The sequence below is a fragment of the Dromaius novaehollandiae genome, chromosome 14 (assembly GCF_036370855.1).
Source record: "Dromaius novaehollandiae isolate bDroNov1 chromosome 14, bDroNov1.hap1, whole genome shotgun sequence".
Lineage (NCBI taxonomy): Eukaryota > Metazoa > Chordata > Aves > Casuariiformes > Dromaiidae > Dromaius > Dromaius novaehollandiae.
In genome coordinates this window covers 14,317,370-14,331,978 of record NC_088111.1, presented here as the reverse complement: position 1 = coordinate 14,331,978, position 14,609 = coordinate 14,317,370, and the positions used below count along the sequence as shown (strand labels likewise).

The 14,609-nt window shown below is 41.1% G+C and overlaps 1 long non-coding RNA gene across 14 annotated transcripts in view; it reads left to right on the top strand.

Moving 5' to 3' along the window:
• The window catches only part of LOC112981110 (uncharacterized), a 210,614-nt gene that overhangs the window by 128,417 nt on the left and 67,588 nt on the right, over positions 1 to 14,609 (top strand). For 12 of the 14 annotated variants that reach the window (XR_010391639.1, XR_010391638.1, XR_010391635.1 and 9 more), the window contains one exon: positions 12,562 to 13,856. This is a non-coding gene — a long non-coding RNA (uncharacterized LOC112981110). The remainder of the gene's footprint in view (positions 1 to 12,561; positions 13,857 to 14,609) is intronic. The other 2 variants (XR_010391640.1, XR_010391636.1) reach the window with 1 other exon arrangement.

Here is a 14,609-nt window from a genome sequence, read left to right as displayed (position 1 = left end):
CAATGGAAATCACTTATATCTGTGCTGAATAACAGGGAAAAAGGTCATGAGGGAAATACAGCAGTGCATTCATATTTTTTGCAGTGCATCCTTTTGGGATGCACCATGCACTTGGGTTGGGTTTCATCATTATCAAGCATAGTCAAAAATTGAAGAAATGTCCTTGCTGATCTTGGAGAATCCTCTTAGTATTTCTCTGAAATCTTCCCTGGGGTGCTGAGTCTCTAATTCAAGTGCAAATGTAAGTTTGAAGTTGGCTCTGCTTTGAGGAGATTGGACCCGATGACCTCCAAAGTCCCAATCTAAATTACTCAATGATTCTAATATTGGTTTTCAAATATTCGGCAGCATGGTACTGCAAAATCTTTTCATGCCCAGCAGAGACCTGCTGGTCCAGAGAATGTTGCTGCTTTGGCAGCTGAACAGCACAGAGGTTTCAGAGCAACTTTTGGATTAAGTCATCAAGCTTGACATCTGCATCACCTCAGGCTAACATGAATGAACAAACACTAAAAAGTAATGCTTTGCTTTCTCACTGAAATCAACATTTCATGTAATTATCCCAAAGAGAGACAAACTATATACATGAGAGAAATGGGGCTGTTGTGTATCTGTGATAATTATTCTGGAAACTTCAGTGTTAGTTAGTGCTCCATTATCTGAGCTCATTTGGGTACAAGGAAGGAGAATTAGACAGCTGTATTCCTTTTTTGAAAGAACAGATATGATTTCAAGGGAATATGCAATGCAGTTGTATGAAGCTGTGAGTGTTCAGTCACTGCAGAGGTCAAGGCATTCTGTGCAGCCAGCTCAGCTTTACTGTAGAAGTGTTTCTGCATGTCTTTTAGGCGTTTATTGCACTGGCTTGCTTTCTTCCTCCCCCCTCCTCCCTTCTCCCTCTTGCCTCCTCTCTCTCCCCTTCTTTCCTTTTCCCCGAATAGTTTGTCACATCTAGGAACTATCAGGAAAATGTAGTGTGAATGTGGGGTTGATATACCTGGATTTCCATAACTTCTTTGAAAAGGACTGGATTAATGTATAAATGAGTATTTTGGTCACTTCTAGAGAATAAATCCTGTTATGAGACTCAGTAGTGAAACCATAATTATTTCCAAGTAGTACATTCACCCCTAATTATATTCACCATTTTCACTGAGTTTTAATGAAAGAATTACTAATGCTATAAAAATTTCTGTATAATTATATTAGGAGGATTAGAAACTTGATAGTTAAGGTTTATCCTTGATGGAGCTAAGATTTAGCAACCCCAGCATCACCATCCGCCTGTGAGTGAGTTAGGAGAGGGCAGCCTAGTGGCACTGCCCCATCAGAGACAGGGAGCTGAAATGGAACAAAATCGACAGAGGAAACTTGCAACGAAAGGCTGTGCGATGCCAAACAACGACCAAGGCTTTATTAGCTTAAGAAGGCAGGAGTCATTCTAAGCATGTGAGTTCCTCAATTTTGGTTTACAGCCAAAACAATAGTTTATACGGGCTATTTCCTTCTGTGATTGTTTTTACTTTGCAAGGAATCCCTGTTCCTCATTCCAGAGGTCCAGTTCTTTCTTCCAGAGGTCCAGCCCAATTTTCCACTGGTCTAGATCCTCTCCCCAGATCTCTGCTTCCTCCTTTAGTAGGGTCTTGACATTGCCCCAAAGGATCATGCTTTTTTGCCAGAGAGTCATGTTCTTTTCCCAAGTGGCCTTGTTCTTTTCTTGGAAGGCTGTGATCATATCCCTATTCTTTTCCCGTAGTGACTTGAGATTTTCTTTCCTGATCTTCCTCCATTCCTTAAGGGTTTGGATCTCTTCCTGTAATGCTATTGCCTTCTCTTGTAAATCTGTGATTAGGAGGCTTATCATATTCTTGAAATAAACTGTTAGTTTGTAACCAAAGAAGAGAGATGATCTAACAAATTGGGAAACTCTGAACTGCCACCTTGCAAATGACATGTCCACAGGCCAGTTTGAGATGCAAAGCGAGAGCCTATAATGGGAATTAAAGTAAGTTAAAAGATGAAATCATAATTGCATAGATGAGTTTGCAGAATAGAAAAGAATGAAATAAGTAGTTTTATCAAATTTATTTTTGTTGCAACCTCTGTATAAATCCATAAGAAACATAGTTCTATAATTTAATTTGTGAATTAATAATAATGACTGACAAAATATCAAATAGCCAAACTAATTGTTGGAATTGTGTATTGTTCTACCTCCTTTTTATAAACAGCTACTATGAATTTAAAGCTTAATTCTTCTTGTGTGACAAGGAAAAACAGAACTTTTGTAAGACAGCTTTGATGAAAGTTTTCCATGGTGCCCTGTTATTAGCCCTCCATCAAACCTCAAAAAAAAAAAAAAAAATCACAGTAAGATGCAATGATATTTCTCTGTAGTGACAGCTAACAATCTGCTTTTCCAGTTGGTCTGTTGTAGTGGCTGCCTTTGTGATGTGAAAAGTATGATTTATAAAGGGAATCAGAAGTACTTTCAGGCACAGTTCTGTACTGTCACTATTGATGTGTCAACACGTATCTAAAGAATACACTTTGCAGAAGTGGGATTTAGGGCTTGATGCAGGAATTACTAGATGAAATTTTATGACTCATCATAAATGGGCCTGATTAGGGGATAGTGGTGCTTCTGGCCTTCAAAAGTGTGAGTACCAACAGCTGTTATGGTGTCTTAGTGAGATAATACACATGAAACTCATTTACAAAAAAACAAATAAACCTCACAGGATGCCTCAGTCATTTCTGTTCTGCAAATCATCAGATAAAAGCCCGATGAAGTGTCCTTTGGTTTGTGTAAGTTTTATATGCACTCTGAACATCTGTAAATGGAGCTGAGCATATAAAGAATTTTTGGATTGGTGATGGAAACAGAAAAGAAATGAAAGGGAACTAGACTAGATATCTGAGAAGCACAGGCTACAAAATTAGAAAATATATATTCTTTTTCAAAGAGAATATATATTCTTTCTCCTGACAACATGCTGTCTCGCCTCTATCTGTGATTTAGGCATTGCTCTCCTGACTGTAGTTTTCCTTTTCTCTTTCCTGTGAGTCACTGTTTTCCTATTACACCGGTAGCTTCTTCCCCAAGCCTGCTTGCAGTCCCCAGGACAAAAGATCAATAGAGGAGAAAGCGTCTCCTGTTTATTTTGCTTTAATATACCTTGGATCTCCTCAGGGTCACAGTGCCTGACTCAAGGTCAGGTGAAGAACACACCAGTTCTTCTCCACTAGTCCTCTTACCTCTTCTTTCATTTTCCTCCTTTTCTACTGTTATGCACATCCCAGGCCACTCCCCATTTCACTTAACACCTCTGCTGTGTCTGCTTCAAGAGAGCTTTTGTAGGTTTTTATAAGAAGGTTCTTCTATATTCTGGTGTATAATGAAGCTGCTTGCTCCTAAAACTGATACTCCAAATTCACCTGTGTGCTCCCTTGCGGCCAGCTACGCTCACCCTCCACAGACACTGTTAATGAATTGTTGGGTCATTTCACTTGTGGTGATGTCATATCTCAGGTTGGTGACGCTAATGCCACAGTACTGAATATGCCTGAGATGGTCCTTAGGATGGCGTTAAGAGGAGGAAAGGCTCTGGGGAAGGTCTGTCCTTTCTTCATGCTTTTTATGCTGATGTAGACACTTCAGGAGTGCAGCCTGTTTGGCTCTACTGCTTTAAGTTACATACCCAATTTCAGCACCATCTGACATAGAAGTCCAGATGTAAGTTTTCCATAAGGTTGGAATAACTGGAAATTTGTTTCTTCTGGAAAAAACTCACAGCTTGATTTGAATGGAGCTAAATTCCATTAGGGACCTTAATTGGTTGTCTTATGCTCAGCATCCCAAAACAGGGGAGGGCAGAAGAACAGGGGATTTCCCAGTAATACTGGGCAATACTGAAGAGACACACAACACAGACTGTGAAATTGCTATACTTCTGTTATGACTTGTAGTGGAAAACACAAAATGTCAAGGACTCATTCAGAGCAAGAAAGATAATAACATTATAAAATAATAAAATAGACACAGGCAAGCTTAGTACAATGTGTTTCATTGGAAGTTCTCACTAAAAGCACACCATTAGGATTCCTGCAGGAGGTACTAAGGAAGCAAAAATGTCAAAGGTTATTTTCCTGCATTTCTATTCCAAACAGAAACAAGACTGAGGAGCAGAGAGAGCTCAGGACCTGGCGATGGTAGAGCTAACATTGCCTTCCATCTGGGGCGATGGCTGGTGTGCCAATGTGCCAACAGCCCTTCCCTCCCTCGCATTCATATGCAGCCTTTCTGCATCTGAATTACTTGCTGCTTTAGGCTTCGGGTTCTGCGCTCTCCCTGACTCAGCTTCTGACCTCAGGGTGAGCTGGGACCTGTTCATTCAACTCAGCTGCTTTCCCTGACTGCAACATCAGTGGCAATGCAGAGGTTTCCTGACACTTCTTATACGCTGTGCAGGTGGTAAGGCTTGTTGTATTCCCCACCTGAGGCCACAGAAATGAGCATTAGCATCCACTAAAATATGGATGTTTCTGTTTTACATAAGAATTTTTGAGTTTGTGCCTTGACAAGGGAATGTGGGTAATTAGAAGCTCGTGATGTTTTCATAAGTGACCTTGTCAGGGATACCTTTGATATATGAGCTTAGTTTGGCCACCAGGATAGGGGTTTTCTCATAAACCAAGTGCTTTCTAGCGAAAGGTACTAGTGCAGTGCTGTGGCACTCTGAGGGACAGCAGCTTGAATTGCTGAAAGAACCAAATCACTCTCTAAAGGCAACTCAAATTGTACCAGAGAAATGGTATTATTTGCTCTCCAGGTTTCTCTTTGAGTCACCACTTACTTTGCTGTTTTCCCCCCTAGGATCATTGTCGGCTTTCTTACAATACATATTAAGCCATCAAGAAAACAGAGTATTGGTAGGATCGGACAGATTTATTCAGTATCCTTCAGAAAAGAAGGAATTAAAATGCCTCCTAGCATAAGATCATGTGTGCCTCTCCCTGGGCTGGCTGGTAGTTCCCACAAAGATTCTCCCTGCTCACATCGTGGGACATCTCCCTTCATCACCCTGTACTGCATGTAGTTATTTATAGCTGTGCAAATGAATACATAAGTACTGTGCAGGAGTGAGATGGGTTCAAAAGCTTTGTACAGGGAATTAAGGTCAATTATCAAGGTAGGCTTTCTGCCATGTAATTCTTGGAGAAATTTGTTGTCACAGAATAACTATATTTCAAAACTGGCTATGAAAATGTGGGGCTAGAATGTGCAGAATGGGCTTTTCAGCGCTGTTGGTAAAGCGTTCGATGGCCAGAAGCTACTCCAGTTCTCTGAATTGTGATAGCAGATTTAAGCAGATTTCTCAGGGCAGTATCTAAACCTTGTGGCTACATAGCAGTTTTCCCATCTCTGCTGTTGCAGATCTTCCATTTTCACTTTTCCCCTCCTGTTGTCTCCTCTTGTTAGATTGCTCTTTGCCATCCCACTTGCCCTTCGCTAATTCCTGTCACTGTACCTGTCATCAGTCCAGGCACTAAAGTACCTCAGTCAGTGATCTGTGTTTGGTCCACTTGCTATTTGTGCTGTGAAAAGGGTCTCCGCCAAAAGAGAGGGGAGAGGCTCTGCTGGGAGATGGACATGCTGTTTTGGAGTGAATGTTGCAGCCTGCATTTCTGTGGGTGTGCTCCATGTATCATTTTTAAAGTACCCTTCCCAAATACCCAGCGGGCAGACAGTACTTCAACAGCTAGTAAAACACCCGCAGTAAAATCGGTGTTAAGTTATCAAAATTCCTAACGTGAGCGTGACAAGTAAATTAAAATGTGTGGGCTGACATGTATCCCACAAACTAATTCCTAAACTCTGACAAACCTGAACAATTTGCATGCTATTTAATTGCCTCTTACCACTCTTTCTCAGCAAGGATAAAATTAAGATATAAAAGGCAAACAAATTAAGGCTTTGACCTATTCCACAGATATTTTAAATGGCTGGAAATAAAAAAAGACAATATGGAAGCAATACAAAAAGTTACAACTTTCTTCCACCTACTGCTTATGCAATGTAATGTCACCTGCAGGAGGGAAGTGCATCAGCTGCCTTTACAGAGGTGGCCTGACTGCTTGTTTAGGCACAAAGGACCAGACTAAGAAAACCCCCATAAACTCTTAAAGTGGGACCTGGGGGATCTGTATCTCCAGTTCATTAATTTTGACTGCTGTTTAAACTTGTCATTGAAGGAATCGCTGAATGTCATGGTCCAGTGGGACTTGGATACTTGGAGTACCAAATCCAGGTCCTGTCTTCCCCTCTCTAGTCTCACTTTTTGGCTGCACCATCCATAAGTGCTTTGCTTTCTTCCCTAGACAGTTCTGGACCTCCCTAACATTGCACTTCGCCACGTGTCTAAAGCTGCCATTGTGCCCTTGCAAGTCTGTGAGTGCCACCAGGGTTTAGGCTGGAAGGTTCCTCATTTGGCTACAGTGGGTCCCTCTGCTGCTCCAAAAATCTTCTAGTCCGTTATTCCTTCTGCCCGAAGATCCTAGCCACACAGTATCCCCACCCCCTTCTCCTCCTTATAGGACCCTTTCTAATTCTCTTTTGCCATCTCTGTCCTATTGAGAGTAAGGATTTTTCTTTTTTGCTTCTTCCATCTTTCTCCCACCTCCCAGCAAGATTCCTCATCATAAAATGATATATGTTAGCTAAATGATCATTGCATTATAATGATTCTGTGTGCTCTGTGCTGTGACCAAGCCCTAACTCAAGAAGACAAGCCCTTCCCGGATGCAGATGGATGGCACAGGCACCAGTGCTCACTGATGTAGTAATTCCTATAGAGAAAAATTTATAGCAACATTCAGAATTCGTAAGCTTTAGGCATAGACTCACACACACATGTGAACTGAAACCACAGCTGTGCTTTGAAAGTTCCTTTCTTGCTGGCAGTAGCTTTGATTTACCAAACCAATAACACAGTTTTTAATGAAGATGCTGTTGCACCGGCTGCTCCTCTGGTTTCCTTGCTGTGTATTTTCAGAGCAGGAATAACACCACCTCAGGGCCCTGCATTCTGCCACAGGCATTTCATAGCAAAATGCTTTATCCAGGGCTTCTCAGCGTAGCAACGTAATGTTCCAAGCGGCTTGGCCATCATGTCATTTTATCAGCCAGCGTTATCCGATGCTGTGTTAAATATTTCAGAAGAAATAAGAAGTTAATTCAGTAGCACCAACCATCTCCTTGTTCTGGTACGTGATTAAAGAGGTGCTGTCGAAGTGGGCAGGCCAGAAAATTAACTTAGTTTGAAAAGTGTCTCATTTAGTAGCTCTTTTTTTTTGAATAGTCTACTCCTGCTTCCTTGGCTTTTGATTCAAAGTTTAGCCAAAATACAAAAGCAACTGCCGACAGGTTTCCTCTTGCTCTTGTTTCAAACAAACCTGCAGAAACACGCAAGCTGCTTGATGGTGATGCATCGGGAAACAAGGACAAGTCCACGGGCAGTCGTTTGCCTCTAAATTTTCCTTGACTGCGATATAGTCTCCCGCCACTGCTCCTCAGGCGGAGTGGGTGGTAGCAGGGCTGTCACAGAGGTCTGTTTTCATGTTCAGACCATGGAGCAAGACGTTCACCGTGACTTTGTGTCAGATCCCAGACCTCTGAGGTCTGGCAGCAAGTGGCTCCTGCTGCAGAGGCTGCCACAGCACACGAAAGCGGAGCAGGTGAAAATGCAGCAAGCGGTACTCAGGTGTGCAAGATGTTATTTCTGCTTCATTTAGTTTCTTGGCGTCCCCACATCTGGAGTAAAGCAAACAGTTACATCACCACTGGAAGGAGTGTGGCTCATCCAAGGATTTCTAGAGAAACCACACTGCCCAGGAGAAAAAACTTACTCTTCTTACAATAAATTCCGTTAAAACGAGTTAGCCTTTTCATATCGTCTCCCAAAATGTAGCCACAGCAGTCCATGATGTAGGGTGACAAGAAAGGAAAGGTGTCTGAAATAGAAAATGCTGACAAGGTTAAAATCAGATGCACTGATGAGGCACTCAGATTCCCAAAGCTCGCTCTCCTTCGAGGCGACTGTGAGCCGTGCTGTGACAAACGGGCTGCGTGCTGTTCGCTTCTCCCTCGTATGCTGCAGTAATTGCGATAGGAATCATCAGTGACACTGAAGTAAAGCTCTCGTTATGGTGGCCTCGCTGTGGACTGTACCCTTGTGCTCTGCTTTGAACGCTGGAAGGAGTTGGTGCACGCACAGGAGCGGGATGAGGAGGCAGTCCTTATTATGAGAGGGAAACTCGGAGCACCAAAGGCCAGCCAAAGGCCAGCATCGTCAGTGGGGACTTCCTTTCCTTGCTTGTGAATGCAGCAGTTCGTAGCTGGGGCTTCTCGTGATAAACTGTCCAAATTACAGGTCATGTTTTATAGCAAATAAAAGCAGTGGTAATCATACCAGCTCACTGCTGGATAGCTCAGTCTCCATCTTCTCCCAGGCACCTGCTCTAAGAGCGGTTCCAGTGCTGCCTTGGCTGTACTTTTGTTCCCTCTGTAAGTTGTTGATAATATAGGTGTTTGCTTCCTGGTATTTTTCATGCTGGCAGTGATTGCTACGTTGCCAGCCACCACTGATTTTCCCCTGAATATAAAAACTCCTTTTTTTTCAGATGACAAGCTTGAGAGGTGTCCTATAAAGAAAACTAACGCTTTCTTAACTATGCAATTGATGTGCACAGCTGGTTGGCGGTTTTGGTGTCAGACTAATACTGGCTGGGATTAAATGGAGGTGGATGGGCCAACTGCTTCTCTTCTGGACTCAGAACAAATGTTTTGCTTCTTTTGTACTGTGCTTAAAATAAAAAAAAAAAAAAAAAAAAAAGCATGAAGTCCGCTAAACACTAGGTTCAGATAAGTATTCCTGCAGGTTTGTGCTGTGGCTTACTTGCTTATAGAAAGGATTTACTTCTTGCATCATAATATGTTGCTTGCTCAGATCAGAGAAGCAAGATAAAGTGCTTGTTTCTCCTGTCCTTTATAGGTATTGCTCCATGGGTGAATTTCTTAATGGGCTTGTGAGGGAGTTTTCTCAGGGATTTTTTTTGTGTGATTTTCTAAAGGGAACAAGACATTTCCCAGCAGTGAGAGCTACATTCCAGTCGATGAGAGTACGCATCCTCCACATTCCTGTTGGTGTTTCTGTGTCCATTCGTCTGACTTGCTTTCTTTTCTCATCCATATAGATTGCCTTTCAATTTTTCGGTACTCACCATGAAGACAGGAATGTAATAGAATAAGTCTAGGGGATTGGATCACTGAACTTCTCTACCTCTTGTGATAAAATAGTCATAGTAATAGTTAGTTTTCCAATTTCTCTGAAGCTTAGCTGTTCATTTGTCCTTTAAAAATAAACTGGTGTAAGCTAGCTATTTTTAATACTAGTTTTTTAATACTATCTATTTTCAAAGTTACCTGGTACTTTCCATACCTACATGTAAGGGATTTACTCTAAGATTTCCCATGCTAGATGTCTGCCTCTGTCTTTCTTTTTTCTTTTTTCTTTTTTCTTTTTTCTTTTTTCTTTTTTCTTTTTTCTTTTTTCTTTTTTCTTTTTTCTTTTTTCTTTTGAAATGTTAGGGAAAAATTTCTGGCGTACAAATGTAAGGGCTTGTTATTTTATTCCCTTTGACAATTTTGCTTGCAAGAACCTGCACCCAACTCCTCTAGCCCGCTGTACCCTGCCCACATCACTGCCCGTGTGTCTGCGCTGAACTCAGAAACTGTCTAGACTTTACTGTGCTTTTCTCAAAACCTTGCTTGGCAGAGTAAGATATATTCTACCTACTCCAGTCTAAAGCAAAGTCAGCTTTAATAACAGACTACTTAGGATTTACTATGCAGTCACAGTATTTTTATAGCTCGTTAAAAACCCTAGCTGTTCAAGCAAAAGAACAGTATTTATCTTTCTAATAGATTCTAAGTAGTTTATCACAATATACATTTTTGATAGAAATATGCCTTTTCCTGCTTTTTTTTCCTTTTTGGCAGGTGTATCATTTCCTTGGAATGTAATTATTAGCGTGATTTTCTCCTCCATTACTTACCCTGCTACTAAGACTATTCTCACAAGTCTCTCTAGTCCATAGATGGGGATAAGAACATTTCTAACCTTTTGTATATAACTCCTGAAGTATTAAGGCTAGTTCTAAGTGTTCAAAAATTCTGCCCCCAAATACTAGATTGGTTTTAAATAGTGAGAGTATCTTTCTAAAATGAGTTCTTTTTAGCTTGTCTTTTGGTTTCTGAACTTTTATATTCACAATTACAGTTATTTCTGTAATTGAGGTACATAAAAATGTCCTTTTCATCAAGACAAAGCAGATGATGTCATCAGATCATCTGATTCTAGGAGCTATGGCTTGGTGAAAGACTAAATGCCATGAAATCCAGAATGAAACTACAATAATAAACAAGAGAGTCCCATCTCAGGTCTTACAAAGCATTACAAACCCTCTTGTGAATCTGTAAGTGCTTCAGATACCGATGAAAAACATAAAAATTATTTTTTGGAAAAATTCTGCATGATGGATACAGACTTGGAAGTCAAATGCAAACTGGCAAAGCAGTGCAATACATTAATGCATGTATTTGCTCAGTAAATATTTTAAAATGTAGGAACTTCCAACTACATTAATAAAATATGTTTTAAAACTCAGAACTGTAGTAATTTTGTTAGTGGGTAAGAGGATCACTATAATGGCCTGGAAAGCTACTGCAGTCCAGCTGTCAGCTGCATATGGGTCTTTGCTGGAATTATGGTCTTATGGATACCTGAGGCTGAAATACTAGCCATGAATTCAGAATTTCCTGCAGTCTCATTGTTACTTTTGGATAAGTACTTCTTTTTGAAGCCGCTAAGCATAGGCCTTCGTTGTTGCATAAGGTATTCCCACATACAGATTTCAATGTGTGTATTGGGTGTCCAATGGGATGCTATAGCAAAAATGGAGCTAGACTCTTCTCGAAGGTGGCATAGCAATAGAACAAGAGGCAATGGTCACAGCTGGAACATGTGAAACTATCAATGAGATAAAAGGAAAACCTTTTTCCTTTTGGTGATGGACAGACACTGGAACAGGGGTTTGATGAGGCTGTGGATTCTCCTTCCTTAAAGATAATCAAAATTCAGCTGGATAACCTGAAACCCAGAACAACCTGATCTAATTGGATGTGCTTTGAGCTGGGCGGATGGACTACAGACTTCCAGAGGTCCCATACAGCCAAAATTATTCTGTGATACTATGGTTCTGAGCTTTATCCTTGATCTAATCATCACTGCTTGCCACTGTTCCAAAAACATCTTTTACGGGCCAGAATATCTTTGAGGAAAAATTATATGCATAATTGAGCAATTCCAATCCTGCACTGAGGTCCATATAGACATTCTTATATACAAACTGCCCTTTCTCAAAAGTAGTAGGGAAAGGCTGATTTCTCCCTAGGCTTGTCCCCTTCCTACTCCTGGTTATGAATTTCAAGCTGCAGTGAGGTTAAAAGAAAAGAAAACTGGAGGGAAAAAAAGATTTTGTTGGTGTAAAATGCAGCTGCAGTTCTGACACCCCTTCTGTGGCGTCGTGTTTTAGTTTGATACCTGCCCTCAAGATCTGGGGAGCGTGACTTTATCAGGCTGTACGTAAATTGTGTGGGAACGGTGTGTAAATCATGATTCTCGGCATATGATGGTCACAGAGTCACAGAGTAGCTGAGGTTGGAAGGGGACCTCTGGGGGTCATCCAGTCCAACCTCAACAGGCCATCTTCAGGCCTGAGGAATTCTAGCTAACATCAGGCCTGAGCCTGACCCCCAGACTCAGTTTTCATATTAATGTAATTTCCCTGTTATTTTTAAACTCTGTTTCAACTAATGTTGTCTGTCTGTCTATCTATCTATCTATCTATCTTTTTTTTATATTTAAGTAGTTCATAAAAGGAGCTTCCTTAGACATATCTTAAGCACACAAATAATAAGAAGGAAAATGAAGAACATTATTTACAGTGATCATTGAAGGATATTTTTGCAACTATCTTGTAAAATACTCAGTTTTAAGACCAGTTTGCTGCCAGGAACTACTTTGATTATGTATTTGCTGTCTTTATAAAGTTTATGCAAAGTACTAGGCTGACAGTACCAAAGATTCCAGATAACTTTTTACTTACAGCCTGACTGGCAGGGAGAGAGCCCCCAGGCAGAATATTAGTGTCGCTTGTGGGAAACCTTGGTACAGTTTTTTACTGTTAGCTTGCTACACGGTTATCTGCAAGTTTTTGTGCATCATTTTTTTGCCTGTCAAAAGAGAATTGAAAAATTGCCTTGTCTTACTGTCGAAACTGCAAGGTACCCCTTTTTATTTTTGAAGAAACTTTGTGAGAAGACAATTTTGTGTCCAACCAGTTTATATTAACCCTGATTTATACATATAGCTTCTGAGAGTTTAAGCTTTTTTCTATGGATATTGGAAACTTTCATGTGTTTATCCTTTCTCATTGCAGGTCCATCAGATGTTTACGTTAATGTTGGCTGTGTTTAACCTGACCATTCTCATCTGGAACACAAGTTGCTCATATTGATTATGAGAGGAAATCTACTATAAATATTTTCTTATAAATGTCATAATTCTGGCAACAGACCATACGTCACTTTGTATACACACATATGTCACTTTGTGTATTAGAACCTGAGGCTGCCTTTTTCCTGAAATCACTGTTTCTTCAATATCAGTTTCAACTGATACAGCTTGGAGGTCAACAAATATCTCATCTGGCAAAGTACAAGAATGAATGCACTTCAGAAAGAATATCCTATCCAGAAAGAAGAGCCTTGCATCTGTACAGGCTGTTGACCAAGTGTCTGGGGAGCAGCTCTGCTGAAAAGGATCTGAAGTCCTGGTGGGCAGTAGACTAAAGATGAGTCAACAGCATGTCCTGGCAATGATGAAGCCTAATGCTGTCCTGGGCAGAGCATAGCCAGTAGATCAAGGGGGATGATTATCCCCCTTCACTTGGCACTCTTGAGACCAGATCTAGAATACTGCATCCAGTTTTGAAGTGCCCCAGGACAAAAAAGACATTGATGAACAGGAGTGATTTCAGCAGAGGGTCCCCAAGATGGTTGGGAGCTCGAGCGTGTGCCCTGTGAGGAAAGCCTAAGAGACTTGAGTTTGCTCAGCCTGGAGAACAGAAGGTTTCAGGGTGCTAATAGCAGCCTTACCATACCTGCCAGCAAGCTATCAAGAAGATGGAGCCAGGCTCTTCACAGTAGTACTTGGGTGGGAGTTCAAGATACAACAGATATAGGTTGAAAAAGAAAGGTTCTTGCTGGATAGGAGGAAAACTTTATTGTTTTGGGGACAATAAAGCATCGGAACAAGTTGTCTGGAGAGGCTGTGCAGTCTGCCTGCTTGGAGTTTTTCAAGACCTGACTGGATAATGCCTTGAACCACCTAGTGTGATCTCACACCTGACCTTGCTTTGAGCTAGGGACCTCCTAAGGTCCTTTCCAGACTGGATTATTGTATGATTCTGTGAACTTCTACAAGAAGAAGAGTAAACTAGAGATAATGAGGAGGAAGTTGTGTAAGTGAATATATTCTCAAAGCCTTTAAAAATAAATTTAAAAAAACAAGTTGAAACCATGGACTACCAGTTTGAGCTGATTGCTGCACATCACCGATACATCACATTGCAATTTCAAAACAATGCCAAACATTCATCTAAAGCAGCCAGAAAATGTCAAGAGCCACGAATCAATCAGAGCATGACATTTTAAATAATTGCATCCTAGACTGGTGAGTGGTATCAGTATGGGCTATGTGAAGAGGGGAGTACAAAAAATAAAGCCAGGAAGGAACTGCTGTTGTTTGTTATGTCTTATGGTAGTTCAGTCCTGAGAAGTAATGAGACTTCTGGCTTAGGTTTGGAAAAGAACCGAAGTATGAACTTCCCTTACAGCATGTGGGTGATCCAGTGAGACTAGTCAGACTGAGCACTGACAGAATTACTGCTGTGCCCAGGGTTAAGTGCAGGCCTGAGAGACGAAGCTGGGTCCAACAGACCAGCTCCTTGGAGATCAAGCAGTCTGCACCTCCAGCCAGTCAGCCAGGTGCTGTGGTTGCAGTTACACTGATAAAGCTCTCTGCAAGGCTCTTCAGAGGGATGCTCAACCACAGAGCTGTACTTTGGCTGCTGGGAGCAGCCTTTATTTAGGAAGTGAATGCTCATGGGGTTTGAATAGTCAACAGAACGGCAGACTGTCCTCAATAAGTTCAAAAGATTTGGGTCAAATTCGCTTCCTCTCCCACCACCTGTCATGTATATTAGTGTAAGGAAATGAAAGCAAATAGCCCCCTGAAGTATCCTGTGAGTTACATTCAAAAAAGCTACAGACTGACTCTATAACCTTGTGCTAGTCACTTTTCTCTGAAATGTATTTAGATGGTGAATTTTCTGAGCAGCAACTGTTTTTTCCCCATGTCTTTGCAAAGTTGTATGCAGCATTTTGAGATAGATAAAATAAGAGCTATATGACATTGTTAATGTCA